Source organism: Callospermophilus lateralis, unplaced genomic scaffold (assembly GCF_048772815.1).
Source record: "Callospermophilus lateralis isolate mCalLat2 unplaced genomic scaffold, mCalLat2.hap1 Scaffold_82, whole genome shotgun sequence".
In the NCBI taxonomy this organism is placed as follows: domain Eukaryota; kingdom Metazoa; phylum Chordata; class Mammalia; order Rodentia; family Sciuridae; genus Callospermophilus; species Callospermophilus lateralis.
The window spans coordinates 3,936,272-3,952,529 of record NW_027516260.1 but is presented as its reverse complement, the minus strand read 5'-3'; positions in this window follow the sequence as shown (position 1 = coordinate 3,952,529).

The window sequence follows — 16,258 nt, the reverse complement described above, 5'->3', positions numbered from 1 at the left end:
TCTTATTAAATTGCCAAGGGTGTCTCAAATTTGCAGTCATTCTGACTCAGCCTTCCAAGTAGCTGGAATTATGGGCATGTGCCACCATGCCTGTCTCATTCCTATAAGTTTTGAAGACAGACAGAGGAAATAATTATTTCTTAAGATGTTGTTAATTCATTTAGGCTTTCAATTCACTAGATGAGGTCCATTTACATTGAACAAGGTGATATGCTGAAAAATCTGCTACATTTAGGAATTTGGACCTCACTGTTTTATTTTTTGTGTGAGATTATGAACTATAAAGAAATAAGGCCAAGATTTTCTTTAGAAATTTATTCATAAATCTTTCTAAATCATACATAAATAATTTAGGTTGCAGAGTTGTGCTTCATTTTTTTGTGTAAGACTTTTTTTAAGTAGAGGTAGCTAGGTATTATTTGGGAGATTGTAATATTTTTAACAAAGTAACCACACGGTATCTAATGATTTTCTGAAGGAACCGAATACATGCAAAACTTACTCATGTATTTCAACATCTTCTGATGCCTTTTTCTGACTGAGCAATACATATTTTAGTGTCATAATTATTGCACATTAATTTAGGTGATGGCCAATTCTGGCTGAATTGGAAAAAAAATATCTTACTTCATTTTGACTAAGTTGTATATCATCTATTTATGCAATAAAGTACATTCTGCAGACATTCTTATCTTATTCTCTTTCCACCACACTGACACATATGAACCACATGAACATTTCCTGTGTTCTGTGGTTTCCGTTTGCCTGTATCCAGCTTGCTCTATACTAAATATAGTAATGTTTCTCCTGCTCATCTTTTCATGGCTATTTATATGATCATAGTTTCACATAAGTTACAAATTACAGATTTCTTTGCATGCAGTTCTCTTGCACGCAACCAAAATTTTTAAATTTAGACTGTTAAAGGTCATACAATTGCAAACATACTTTTTTAAAGCCAAAAATTCTAGGCATGTCTTATTCGAACTACTTGAAATTAAAGTTTTTAAAAAATTATCCTGGTACAAGAGATAAAAGATACATTATCAAGAAAGACATGTAACTAACAGTTTCAGCAGACTTCTGACTGGAATGATTAAAGTTAGAAGAGTGTTGTTATGGTTTGTACCTGGAAATGTCCCTTTGAAAACTCATGTTTTGAATTCATGATCTCTAATGCATTAAAGGTCAGAGGTAGGAATTTCAAGCACTGATAAGAGCTGCAACCTCATCAGTGGATTAATCCATTTGATATATTAATGATTTAAAAGGACTCCTTAGTGGTAATTATAGATAGGTACAGTATGACTGAAAGAATGAGGTCACTGGGGTCATGCCCTTAGGGATTGCATATTGTCCCCAGATCCTTGCCTGGTGCACTCTCAATTTCCTACTATGAAGTAAGCAACTTTTCAACACCACACTTTCCATCCTGAGGTTTGTCTCTCCTTAGGCCCAAAGCAAGGAAATCAGCCAACCATGGACTGAAGCACTGAAACTATGAGCCAAAACTAAGCTTTTCATTCTGTATTATGTTCTTGTAAAGTCTTTTGGCCAAAAAAAAAAAATGAAAAACTGACTAATGTCACTCATAGAGCTGAAAATCTGTCTGTAGAGTTCTTAGAGAACACACACATGTACACACACATACAAACACAAAAGGTAATTCTATAATTTTATACACAAAACGTATTCAAAATCTGAAGACAAAGTGATTTTTTTCATACTAATACCTGAGAAAAATTCTTACCATCACAAATAGCAGTGCACTGTAGCTTAGAATGTATGTAAAAGCAAAAAGTAATGTAGTTGTAAGAAAGTGATTGAAAGACCTAAAACTAGAGACATTATGTAATGGTCTACCTAACAACAAGCAAAACATATTTTTTTAAAAGTATGCTTGAAACATCCAACATGGTATACAATATTCTGGGCAACAACAAGCCCTAATTTAATTTAAAATAATTGAAATAATTAAAGGATGTTTTCCACTGTAGAAGTAAGCCAAAACTTTTTTTAAAAAAGCCATCTTGAGATATCCATACATTTAAATATTAAAGAAAAAACTCACACCTTTTAAAACTTAAGAAATCAAAGACTCTCAATGGAAAAACATTATAATCAATAAGAATAAAAGCAAAGTACATCTAAATATATTTCTAAAATATCTGCAGTTAACATCATATTTACAGTTCAAGACTTAATGACTACCCTCATGACAGGGAATATATCAGTAATGCTCACTTTCATTTTGGCCAATTCATAACAAGATACACAAACATTTCACCTAGGATGACCCTGCAGTTCTGTTTTTAAACTTTTACCCTAGAGAAAAGAAAATTTACTTTACATAAAAATCCCTAAGTATGATTTTAGTGGCTTTAATTCATAATCACACACATGCACACACACACACACACACACACACACACACAAAAGCTGAGAACAATAGAAAATGTCTCAGAAAAATATAAGGCACTATAAATTAAAAGTAGAACATATTTAATGTTCTTTATGCTCTTTTTGTTTTTTATGTGATCTATTGCTTTATAATTCTTATGATTAATTATGTTATCTTTCATGTACTATAGTGCTTATATTCAAAGCTATTTTTATTACTTGAGTTTCTACCTATTATTATCAGTGATGTCACAAACTTCTTCTAATTGATTTTTTATTCAATTCAATTTTCCTTTTCATATTGTGGTATGGCAATTTTCAAATATATATGAGTTAGAGTGAAGTATGTCCACACATAATATCCAATATCAGGTAATATCCAATCTTGCATTATCTGTATCATAACTAGTCAACTTTAGATTATTTTGAAGCAAATTTCACATATTACATCAATACATCTGTAAATATTTCAGGTGTCTATAAAACATTAAGACTTTAGCAAATGTGAAACCCTAACACCTAAAAATTAATAATAATAATTCCTGAATATCATCAAATATCAATATTTGAATATCCTGAATTGTTTGTTTTTTTCCCAATTTGTTCAAATTCAGGCTCAAATGGTCCTTACACTGAGTTCATTTTCTCTCACCTATCTATAGATTTTCTCTCCATCTTTCTTCTAGTTTTTTTCTTACCACCTTTTGTTGAAGAATATTTATCCTTTTTTCTCACATTGCATAGTCTTGAGTTTGTTTATGGCATTCTCCATTTAACAATTAAAAAATATACAATGAAATAACATTAAATATATGTGCAATATTTTATCACCATTTCTTAATTTTTAATGTTTCTCATAATGTTTTTTTACCATTTAAATAATAACTATTTCTCTCTCATCTTTTTCTCTATTGTTTTGTTCTTCCCCTACCAATTTCTTTCTTTATGTTATCTATAAACAATAAATTACATTATTTGCCCCACCTTTTTAATCAATCAGGTTTATTTCAATTAGCCTAATGTTTAAATTAACATTGATTCTCCTTTAAACTGGTGAACTCCTATCCCAGGTACTGTACGAAGCCTGGGCTCATGCCTCCTCTCCCTGAGGTTTCTTCTGGGTTTATCTTCTGGGAATCACCTTGTGTTCTGAATTTCTACTTTATCTGGTGTTTGGATGTGCTTCTTGTCATGTATTTGTTCTTTTTCTGGTTAGTTTAGCTGTGAACATAACCATTGATGGTGTTCCTTAAGTCCACAAATATTCACTAAATGAAGGCTAACACAATGACTCTTTTAACAAAGGCAACATAGAAGGGACTGATTATGTTAAGGAAGAGGATACAGAACTTTCCTATGCTCAGCTCTTCTGTATTGTTTCCTCAGTTCTTCCTAATTCTTCTCCCTCATAACATGCATTTTTCCTCATACTAACTTTCAGGGTTCCCACAAAAACAAATGCCTTTCTCTAATGGCCAGAAAAAGACTAATCAAAAGCAATACACTTAAAATGATTTAAATTTAAGTCATATATTAGAAAAACAAGAATCCCTAACATAGCAAAACTTGATGAATGTTGTGTAGAATTCACTTGATTATGCATCTTGTGTTTTTCTTCAGGTGCTTACAAAGTTGGAACGTAGTATTTTCATAGTATTTTTTGTAAATTCACTTTCCTATTAAAGATACATAAAGACAGGTCAATTTAACCAAAGGAACAGAGAGAGAAAATTTGACCATTTTCTTAAGTTAGAGATGAAAGGATTCACTTAGGTTTGATGTCAGTGTTCAGTTTGATCCTAAGGCAGTTCATTTCCTAGGATACTGCATTTGCAGCTCATTCTGAGTCTTGAAAAGGTGTAAGTTTCAAGACGCACTGCTAAGTTAATAAATAGAATATCTTGAAGTCCAGTCTTTATTCAAATACATTTTAAATAGTTTGGAACTCCAGCATATTAGCAATGGTGTAGGTGCAATTCATATTTATATCCTCTTTATGTTCCTCCCTTTTGTGGACATATCTCACATACCTGTATGATAAAACACAACAATAACAACAAACATTAAATATCATAATTTTTTTCTATAGTATAGATGATTATATGTAAAAATGTCATTGCATCAAATTTCTTCCCAATAAAACGATGTGCATCTTTGTTACTTAACCTTTCTAATTGGTATATAATTATGCCTTTACATAAATTTGTGCAGTAGTAACTATATTCCTTAAAATAATTTTTCTATGTATTAAATAAGTAATATAATGAATTTTGTTGAATAAAGGAAATCTGTCCACATGAATAACAGATGAAAAATTTAATAACCACAAATTTTTATATTTTCTTTCAAACTCTGTTTTGTAATATAAATATTAATATATAAATATAAGTACCATTATTTCAACTTAGAAACTCAGTTGAAAAACCCATAGGGAATTGCTAAATTTTAAAGTAGTATTGTTTGAATTTTCTGTTATTCTTTTTTTTTATTAAAAATTGTTTTATTTTTGAGTTAATCAATCTTATATATTATTGAATCCAAAGCTAAGTTAATTCCTAAGATTTTTTTTTATTTATATATGATAGCAGAATGCATTATAATTCTTATTGTATAGGGAAACCACAATTTTTCATATCTCTGATTGTATACACAGTATATTCACACCAATTTGTGTCTTCATACCTGTACTTTGGATAATAATGATCATCATATTTCACCATAATTAATTATCCCATGCCCACTCCCTTCCCCTCCAACCTGTCTACCCTACCTGGAGTTCATCTATTCCTCCCATGCTGTCTCTCCCTATCCCACTATGAATCAGTCTCTGGCTCATTCAACATGAAAAGTAACTTGTGAAGAAAATACTTTCTTCTGAGTATTTCACATACAAGTTGAGTTCCTTTTTTGTATTTTAAATACACACACACACACACACACACACACACAAACACATTCTTCTTTTAATATATTTTTCTTTTTAGTAAGATTTTTATTTCAAAATCAAATTAAAAGCTTACTTTTATTAGATATAAGATTCTTGGCTGGCACCCATTTTCTTTCAGAGCTTGGTATATCTTGTTCCACAATCTTCTGGCTTTGAGGTTTGGGTTGAAAAAATTACTGAGATACAAATTGATCTCCCCCTATATATGATCTGATTTCTCTCTCAAAATATGTAGCATATGTACACAATGGAATATTACCCAGCAATTAAAGAGAATAAAAATCATGATATTTGCAGGTAAATTGATGGAGTTAGAGAAGACAGTGCTAACTGAAGTTAGCCAATTGCAAAAAACAAATACTGAATGTTTTCTTTGATATAAGGAGGCTGAATCATAGTGGTATAGGGAGTGGGAGCATGGGAGGAATAGACAAACTCTAGATAGGGCAGAGGGGTTATAGGGGAAGGGAAAGAGTCTGGGCTTATTAATGATGGTGGAATGTGATAATCATTATTATCCAAAGTACAGGTATGAAGTTACAAATTGGTGTGAATATACTGTGTATACAACCAGATATGAAAAAGTGTGCTCTATATGTGTAATAAGAATTGTAATGCATTCCACTGTCATATATAAATTAAAAAAAAATTAAAAAAAGGGGGAAAATAAAACTATGTAAAGTCACACATCATTAATGTCAATAAACTTTATTACCTTTGTGATGCTATATTAATAGCATGCTCAGCCATTTGCATTCTTCTTACATTCTTTATATTCTTGTCAGTTCACAAATTTAGTTAAAATCTCACTTTATTGTTTGACTCAATCTTTCTTCTCTGTACATGACCTCTCAACCTGGTCAGCTTTTGAGTATAGCTCTGTCTAATGATCTATATATCCTGATCTAAACAATTAGAATGTAACTTTCAGGAATTTGTTTTTTTCATTTCTCCTAAGTCATCAGATTTGTGAATACAAAGTTTTTCAAAATATTCCTATTACATGTTATTTATGAGATTGATACTTACAATCACTAATTTCTTATGCTGTTGCATTTTCTTTCCTTTTCTTATTAATTTGGACAGTTATTAATTCTATTGGTCTTATAAAGAACTGATTTCTGGTCCCACTGTTTTTTCTATACTTTCCCAATGTTGAGATCATAGATTATTGATTTTACAACTTTTATTCTAAAATATGCACATAATGTTAATTATTTCCCTCCAAGTATTGCTTGATTCACACCATCCCATACAATAAGTATTTTTAATTTTACTTAATAACCAGAGTAATGACTTCCAACTCTTTTTTTTCTTTTTTGTGTTTTATTGGTTGTTCAAAACATTACAAAGCTCTTGACATATCATATTTCATACATTAGATTCAAGTGGGTTATGAACTCCCATTTTTACCCCAAATACAGATTGCAGAATCACATCGGTTACACATCCACATTTTTACATAATGCCATATTAATAACTGTTGTATTCTGCTACCTTTCCTATCCTCTACGATCCCCCCTCCCCTCACCTCCCATCTTCACTCTCTACCCCATCTACTGTAATTCATTTCTCTCCTTGTTTTTTCCCCCATTCCCCTCACAACCTCTTATATGTAATTTTGTGTAACAATGAGGGTCTCCTTCCATTTCCATGCAATTTCCCTTTTCTCTCCCTTTCCCTCCCACCTAATGTCTCTGTTTAATGTTAATCTTTTCCTCCTGCTGTTCCTCCCTGCGCTGTTCTTAGTTGCTCTCACTATATCAAAGAAGACATTTGGCATTTGTTTTTTAGGGATTGACTAGCTTCACTTAGCATAATCTGCTCCAATGCCATCCATTTCCCTGCAAATTCCATGATTTTGTCATTTTTTAGTGCTGCATAATACTCCATTGTGTATAAATGCCACTTTTTTTAATCCATTCATCTATTGAAGGGCATCTGGGTTGGTTCCACAGTCTAGCTATTGTGAATTGTGCTGCTATGAACATCGATGTGGCAGTATCCCTATGGTACGCTCTTTTAAGGTCTTCAGGGAATGTAGGTGCAGGTAGGTGCAAAAGACTGTATGTTTTGAAAATGCTGTCATTCTTATTTCAACTTGTGTTTTTTTTTCACCTATTTCTAGGAAAATAAGTGATGATATTTTGGAATATTTAATCTACCACCTTTTTGCTTTTACTTTATATTTTTTTTGTTTTCCTGCTTTCTTTAATATTAATTATGTATAATAATTGAAATTCTCTCACAAATTAACTTTATATTTACAACACGTTCTATTTCTGTTCACTAAATTATCACATTAAAATTTAAATTGGTACCTTGCTCTCCTTCTGTGTAAAGTAGTGTTTTTCCACTACATATTCTGTAAGCCCAACACCTGTCTATCTAGATAGTGATATATATATATATATATATATATATATATATATATATATATATATATATATATATGCTTATAAACTCAAAGCTTTAAGTCCCCCCAAATTATTGTTTTACATTTTCATTATAATTTACAATTTTCAAAAATTTATCTTTCTTGTTCTCTTCATTTCTATTTTTATCTGTGAAAAATCCATCTTTATTCAGGCATTTTGTTATATTCCTACACTTACACAGGTTTCTTTTGTTGTTTTTTTTTTTTGTTTATTTGTTTTTCTTTTGGGAAAAGGATATTTTATTTAGGATAAAAATAATTTATTTAGATACTGACTTTTTATATTTATTTTGTACCATAGGACTCTAAAAACAATCTAGATTGGTGAACATATTTAGATAAAGTTTACTTCTATGTTTGTTTTCTTCTTTGTGTTTCACATTCAGTTCAGTTTTGGATTGGTAACTTCTTACACTGTCAAATATCATATGATTTGAAAGTGATGAATTATAGTCACTTTCTCAGTCTTTTGGGGTTACCTCAACAAAACACTCTAAATCAGAGATATTATAAACCGTAGGATTTATTTATCACAGTTCTGGAGGCTGAAAGTCTAAGATCAGAGTCTGGTGAAGTACGAGGCTCTAGTTCATGCTCTGCTGTTTCTAGCTTTCTTCTTACATGGTGGAAGGTGCATGGCAATTCTCTGGAACCTCTTTCATAAGGGTGTTTGTCCCAGTCTTGACTTCTACCTTCAAGATTTAGTCACTTCCCTAAGTCCCCATTGCCTCTGACATTATACCAGAGTTTAAGTTTTCAAGGTAAGATTTTTTTGGAGGACACGTTCAGAATATAATATCTATCAACAGTAGAAATAAACAGTATTTTTTCTTATTGTTAAACATTAGATTTAAAAATAATATTAATACATATGTTACTTTATGTGCTTATGTATGTACTTCTGCGTGTATAAATGTATATGTGCTTGTAATCCTTATACTATGTCAGACTTCCTTTATATAATTAAAAATAAAAGAAATAATATAATATCACTATAGGTGTCAAAATAATTATGAGCATGAGTAGCAGTACTGGTATTGGAATATGATCCAATACCTTGAACCAAAGAGAATATTAACAATAAAGAAAGACAGGAGCTTAGAATATTAGAATTGTTAGAATATTCTTTCTCAGTCATCAGGGCCTTCTTGCTATGACTGGAATGTATGTGTTCCTACAAAATTCATCTTGGAACCTAAAGTGTTCAAGATTATGATAATGAAAGTTGGGGACTTTGGAAGGTGATAAGACCTTTGTGAGTATGAATAATGCCCCTCTTCAAGAGGCTTTGAAAAGCTTCCTAGCTCTTTTATCCTTCCATTTCTTCTTCCTAAGTGAGGACATGGTATTTGCCCCCTCTAGAGGATGCAACTAGTATGTGACATCAGCGATCAGAGGGCAGACCTTACCACAGAATCAGATGCACCTTGATCTTGGTCTTCAGAAGTGCAGAATGAATTTCTATAATCTATAAATTACCCAGTCTAAGGTATTTTGTTTTGGCAGTAAACTAAGACACTCCCTGTTGCCAAATCCACTTGATCTTTGTCTAGCTTATTTGTTACCTCAGCAGCACTCATCAACATATACCTCTTTTCCTTTCGAGATATTTTCCTCTCTTGGTTTCTGTGATTCTGCCTTCTCCTGATTTCTCTCCTTCCTTAATGGCTGGCTACACTTTCTCAGTCTTCCTTATGGGCTTATTCTTTTCTCTCTAGTCATTATAACCTGGAGTGGTGCAGGACTCCATCCAGGCTCTTTCTTTCTCTCCTCAAACCTTTCTTCTATATCTACTCCATTTTACCAAAGGTCATCCCTATCATGCTCACCACTCAATTCAGAATCATAGATTAAGTTTCTGATTCTTCATCCCTCTCTCTCATTAATCCTCATATGTAGTGCACAACATATTCCAATAATTCTGCTTCCAAAAGAAATCGTAAGCATAGCTACTTCTATCCATTTGCAATGATGCCAACCCTTTTGCTAGTGCAAGAGCCTCTTAATTGGTCTTTCTTCTTCCTCTTGTGTCCTTTAGTCTACTAACTCTCAGCCTAAATTGCACATTGAACCACCTATAAATATCTTCATCCCAACTCCCAGAAATTTTGATTCAAAGTTTGAATGGAAAATATCTTGAAATCTCATGGGAATTATTCTGGAAATGATTCAGATGTATCTCTAGGATTAAGAATCACTGCTTTAATCCAGTTTTTCTCAAATTTTCATGAGCATGCACTCTCAGGTGAGCACTTACTTCTGCTTCAATGTGCTTGGTTTGGAGCTTGTGATCCTGCGTATCTAATAAATTTTCATGTGATGATCATGCTGTTAGTCCAAGGCCAGACTTTTTCCCCTCTATGACCTGCAGTCAGAGTGATCTTTTAATAGGCAAAATTTTCTACACCAATCTCCCACATAGAACTCTTTAGTGCTTCTCATTTTACACTGCACCTAATCAAATGATTTATTATAGTCCTTCAGTCTCTTCATGACCTGTCCCTTATTTATCTCTTCAGTTTAACCTCTTGCCATTATTCTGGTGTACTGTACTCTAGCCATACTGTTGTCTTCCAGATCCCAAGCATCATGGTTGTGAGTGTGAGCATGAGATTCACTGCTCTAGGGACCAATTCCAGCCCCAGCATTTACTATATGACCATGAGAGAGGAACTTCACTTCTTTACTTCAGTTTTTTTTATTCTCCAAAATGGGAATATTATTTTCCTACCTATAAGAAAATTGTGAGAGCTAAGAGATCATGCTTGCAAACCTTACAGCAGAAGATTTGGAGAGTCTGGTAAATGTCATTATTACCTCCTCCTCCCCTTTTATCTTCCTCTTTATTACACTATTTTTTTAAAAAAAAATTAAGCCATTAGTAGTAGTGTTCAGATGTCAAGAAAGCTCTTTCCTTTGCTATTTGTTTTTCTGGCTCCTCCAGATTAATGTTATATTTTCAAAGAGTTATTTTATTACTACTTTCCTAAACTAGATAATTCTTTCCCAACCTTTACCTTGATCATATGGTATTTGTTTCGTTTGCAAGTTTTGTTTATTATTTTTTTTCTCACCCACTAGACTATAAATCCTATGACGGTAGGAACAATGTTTTCTTTATACATCCCACATCTCAACCCAATGTCTGGTATATAGTAGACTCTCAACATTTGTTCAATAAACAGATGAATAAATGTATATTTCTGACCCCAGTCTGAAGATGTGGCCTAAATTCCTAAAATGTATGGAATCTAGAATATACATGCCAGAAATTGACCTCAAATCTCTTATTTTTGAGGCTGAGGTAGAGCTCTAGCCTAGCATAGATAGGGCACTGGATTTAATCCTCAGCACCACATAAAAAATCAATAAAATTTTAAAAAGGGTTAAATTCTTTTAAAAGATTTCTTATTGGACTAATGTGGAAAATCATAATGAGATCTAAAACTTGATGACTCAGTTAACTTTCCCGACTATGACTTCTACCCAGATGCTGATTATCTCTGGTAATTAGTTTAGCAGGAAATAACCAACATGCCTCACCCTTTCATAGATTGTTCACTCAGTTCTTTCTCTCCCAGACATCACGGTCTATTCCACATGAACTTACCTGGAAGGAAAAGAGTTATGTTGTGTATGTTTGAGAACTTTTGAATAGAGTAAGAAAGAGACTTTATGGACAGGAAACTGAAAATGAGAGGGCTTGGCCCAGTTTGGTCAACGGCCAATTTTCAGTGACTCTTAATAATTTCTAGGTAAGTGAAAATTAGGAGAAGTGTTAAATTAAATATTATCGCTGCCCACTTCTGTCAATATAATTATTTAGGGAGATAAGTATATAAGGACTTGTGAATGGATTTGAGCTTTGTTATCCTGCCTTCTCCTTTTTCTAGGTCTGAAGAGTCATTTGCTACCATATCTTCTTTTCTCCAAATCTAACTCTATACTCCTCTATGCCTTATTCCCCAATTAATTTTCCAAGGACTTTTTTTTTAATATGTCACATTTTCCTCTTCTGCAATTTTTGGTAAATCCCTTCTGCTCTTAAAGTATAATCTCAGTTCTATGACTCAAAGTTCAAGCCACCATTGGGGGTCCTATCTATTTGCCTCTTATCCTGAGTCACACTCCCTTTATGATCTGTTCTCTGTCAGAAATTTACTTCACTCTGTTCTTGAAATGAGTCATGCTCTTTTCCTGTCCCCCAACTTCCCTCAGAGTGCTCCTCCTGTATGCAAGTTTCTCTTTACTCATGTCAGTGTATGTCTAGATCCCACTCAACAGAGGCCCTTTGTGGCATTTTTCTAGGGCTGTCCCAGGCCAGTGATTTCCCAAACTATCTCATGATAGGCAGTTCACAGGGGTCTATATTGTATCCTCTTTGTATGTTAAACTCATAAAGACCACCAAGATGTAATATTGTCTATTAGCAGACATTACCTTGAAGGAGATCTGGAAAGAAAAAGAAAAAGGTATGAAACAGAAATCAGGCAAAAATTGCTTAGTCAAAGCTATTAAATCATGAATCTTCTAATACAAACAGAATGGTCATCATGTAGCAAAGACAAGAAGGAATTAAAATTAGGAGAGTGGATATCAGCTCAGCCCAGGAAGACAGAATATGAATGTGATGAACATAGGAAATAGCAGGTTCTTGAAGGGAGTGGTTCATGGTACAGAAATTTTACTTGAGACTCTCAAAACTTTTTGGCCTGTAAATAACCTATTTTTGTCTGATTTCACCTCACTAAGTACCCACCTGACTTTGAATTCAGGCTCCATTCTTCCTCCCTCACCTTCTCACATACCTTGAGATAATAACATGGCTCAAGGGCACTTATGCTTTGTATACAACCAGAGATTTGAAAAAATTGTGCTCTATATGTGTAATCAGAATTGTAATGCATTTTGCTGTCACATATAAATAAAAAAAATTTAAAAAATAGAATATACCCTCATAAACACTGGGTATACTGACTTACATGTCTTTTTCTTGTGAATAAGATTACTGGGAGTCCAGATTCTGAACAGGGTTGATGCTCATGAGTAAACTGAGCTTCTGAATCTGTAAGCTTGGGGACCACACCCTGGAGCATGTTAACCCACTAGGTGCTACCCTCTTGAATCCAGAAGTCTCCTTCTCAACCTTTTCAGTCCCTTCACCAGCACACAAAGTAATACTGGCATTCAGTGAATGGCTTTTCCTGTGCCTTCCTAGGCTGCCCACAGAGACTTAAATTTCCTGTAAGGTGGGACTGTATGTCAATCCCAGTGACTGGAACAGTATTTTGACTGAATCAGTCAATGAGGTATTTATGTAGCTATTTCTGATCTTCCTCCATTAGAATATTCATCCACATCTTCTATTGCCTGATTTTCTCACTCACTGAGGAATCTCCAATGCTTAATGAAGAATTCCTGGAACATATTTTGTAGCAAACAATTTGATGATTGAAAGCCATCCATGGAAGCATGCAACAATAGTTCTAGGAGACTCAGACAGAATTGCTTGAGCCTAGGAGTTTGAGATCAATGAGACTCTGTCTTAAAAACAAACAAACAGCTAGGTGCAATGGTGCATACCTGTAATCCCAGTGGCTTGGGAGGCTGAGGCAGGAGGAGGGCGAGTTCAAAGCCAGCCTCAGAAAAAGTGAGGAGGTAGGCAATAGTGAAGCCCTGCTTTTAAATAGAACACAAAATAGGGCTGGATTTGTGGCTCAGTGGTTGAGTGCCCCTGAGTTCAAGCATTGGTGATTAGATCATCTGAGAAGCCATGATATTCTATTCCTATTAAAATCTATTTATCTCAAAGTCTGCAGGAAAGCCAATTGATGTAACTTCCTAACAACCCCCACTTCCCTACCTCATCAAGGTTTCATAAACATTTCCTTTAGTTCCTGATAAAATACAGTTACAGTTAATACCCCTATGGAGAACATATGTGCCATGCACTGTTAGAAGTACTTTGTATGTATTTGCTCTTTTAATCCTCACAAGCCCTCCATGAAGAGGTATTACAATTGTTCTTAAGTTGCACATGAGAAAATTGAGTCACAAGGAGGTAAATCAGTAACACTGGATGTAACTAGGTAATCAGGCTTCAGCATGTGTGTTCCTAATAATAATATCAGCTGCCTCTCCAATGGTTACAGCAATACTTGTTTATTTGGAAACTGCCCTGTTCATTACATTAGGGTGCATGACAAATGGGGACTTGGCTAAAACATGTGGGAAGGAAGACTTCCCTGTGCCTTCCTAATAAATCATATTAATAATTAGCATGGTTTATTTATTTGTAGCATCATGATTTCACAAGAAGATCAACAATACATGAGATTAGGTCAAACAAATCTTCAGCCCTGCCCTGTGTGATTTGATAACCTAATGACAAAAATATACTGTGTAGGCTACAAAAGTGAAAGCAACCACACTTGGAAAACAATGGAGAAATGTCATCTTTATTCACCAGGAAATGGTGTTCTTAACTACTCTGCACCATTCAAAGAAAATTGGTCCATAAAATAAGAAAACAAAACAAAACAAAAAAACTCTCCCTATGGTCCTCTCTTTGCAGATAAGGGGTGGGTGCCCTTGCCCTTGAGGGTTGTGGCTAATGATGAGGTTCAGTTTCCTCTAGTATTCTTGAAGGTTGCTTGTCTAGCTATTTCATATATCTTTTGTGATATGCTATATAAAAAATCTTGAAAATGTGTTCCCTGAGTTCTGTGAGCTATCCTAGGATATTAATTGAAACCAAGGATGGGTTAGTGGAAACACTAATTTATAGTTAGTCAGAAGTATAGGTGACAAGTGACTAATTAGTGTGGGGAGAAGTCTTGTGGGACTGAGGGCTTACTCTGAGGGATCACACTTTAACTCTAGGTAGAACATCAGAATTGAAATGGATTATGGAACACTATTTGTTGTCTGCTGAAAAATTGGTTGCTGGTTAAGTAAAACTCATTTTCCCATATATTTTGGTGACCATGAGTGTTAATTTTTTGTATGAGAATAGAAAAAAAGACTTTGGATTTTTCCTATCTCTTTCAAAATTGGGGCCACGGAAGTGGAATTTGCTAGAATGGCCCTGGCTCATAGAAATACATGGTTTGGCAAGAAAAAAGATCAAAGGGCAGAGGATGAGAATCTTTGATTTTGGGGTAGCTACTTGGTATTGGAGAAGCAACTGTGCTGAGATCAGTTACTAAGGGAAGTTGCCAGTCGATGTGCATCCTCATGGTGGGTCTGGATGCTGGAGGGAAGATGACAATTATGTACAAACTGAAGCTTGGTGAAATCATGACCACCATTCTCACCTAGGTTTTCATGTGAAGACCAATAAGTACTAGAACACCAGCTTCATCACAGGGGCATGTGAGGTCTGCAAGATCCTCCTGCTACCATATCACTACTTCCAGGATGCCCAAGGCTTGATCTTGTGGTAGACAGCAATGACAACTTGTGAAGGATGCCCTTAGGAGCTCCTGAGAGTGCACCAAAGATAAGCTAGGCTAGGAGGGACCTCCTACTAGTGTTTGCCAACAAACAGGACCTCCCCATTGTCATGAATGCAGCTTTAGCTACAGGTTTTAAATGTAAATAGTGGGTTTCCACTTAGGCAGTTTCTGATACTCTTATGTAATATTACTCAATTTTGTGCTTTTTTAATTATAAAAAGATAATTGACTCACTGTCAGTGCTGAGAAGGGATTTAGACATGTGAACACCTGGCATCCTGGAGCTCCTGGGCTACAGATTAGTGTTGGGATCCATTTGGTGGTTGATTTTTAACCCCAACCCAGTGCATTTTTAAAAAGTTAAAAGTACAAGATAAGGAGAACACTTGAACACACAGAAGAGAGACTACGCCTTGTGTGTACATCCTGAATTTCAAACTCAGATTTTAAGGGTAACATTACTTCTTGGATGCCTAATTTTTATGTCTAAGCTGTATCAAAACTGAATTCTTGATCTTCAAATTTGCCCTCCTCCAAGTTACTGGCAACTACATCACTTTAGTAGCTCAGACCACAAAACACCAGAGTCATCCTTGACTCTTCTTTTCTCAAACCTCACATTCAATTTACAACTTCTATGGCACTGTTAGTTCTATATTCAGAATCTGATCCTATATCATTGCTTCTACTACTACTACTACACTATGGTTCAAACTCCCATTATCTCTTGTTTGAATTATTGCAATAAGAACAAAATATAACCCTCAGAGTTCTTTCTCTTAATAGTTGCCAGATGTCCTTTAATAACATAAGTCAGGTCAGGTCACTTATCTGCTAAGAATTTTTCAATGGCTCCTGATCTCACTCAGTAAAAGCCAAAGTTCTTACAATAACCTCCAGAATAACACAGGATCTGGCCCTGTTTCCTCTCTGTTCTACTATTTTCCTCCTTGCTCACTCCACTATACCCACCCTTGCCTCCTGCTTTTCCTTTAATATATCAGTCATACTCTAGCT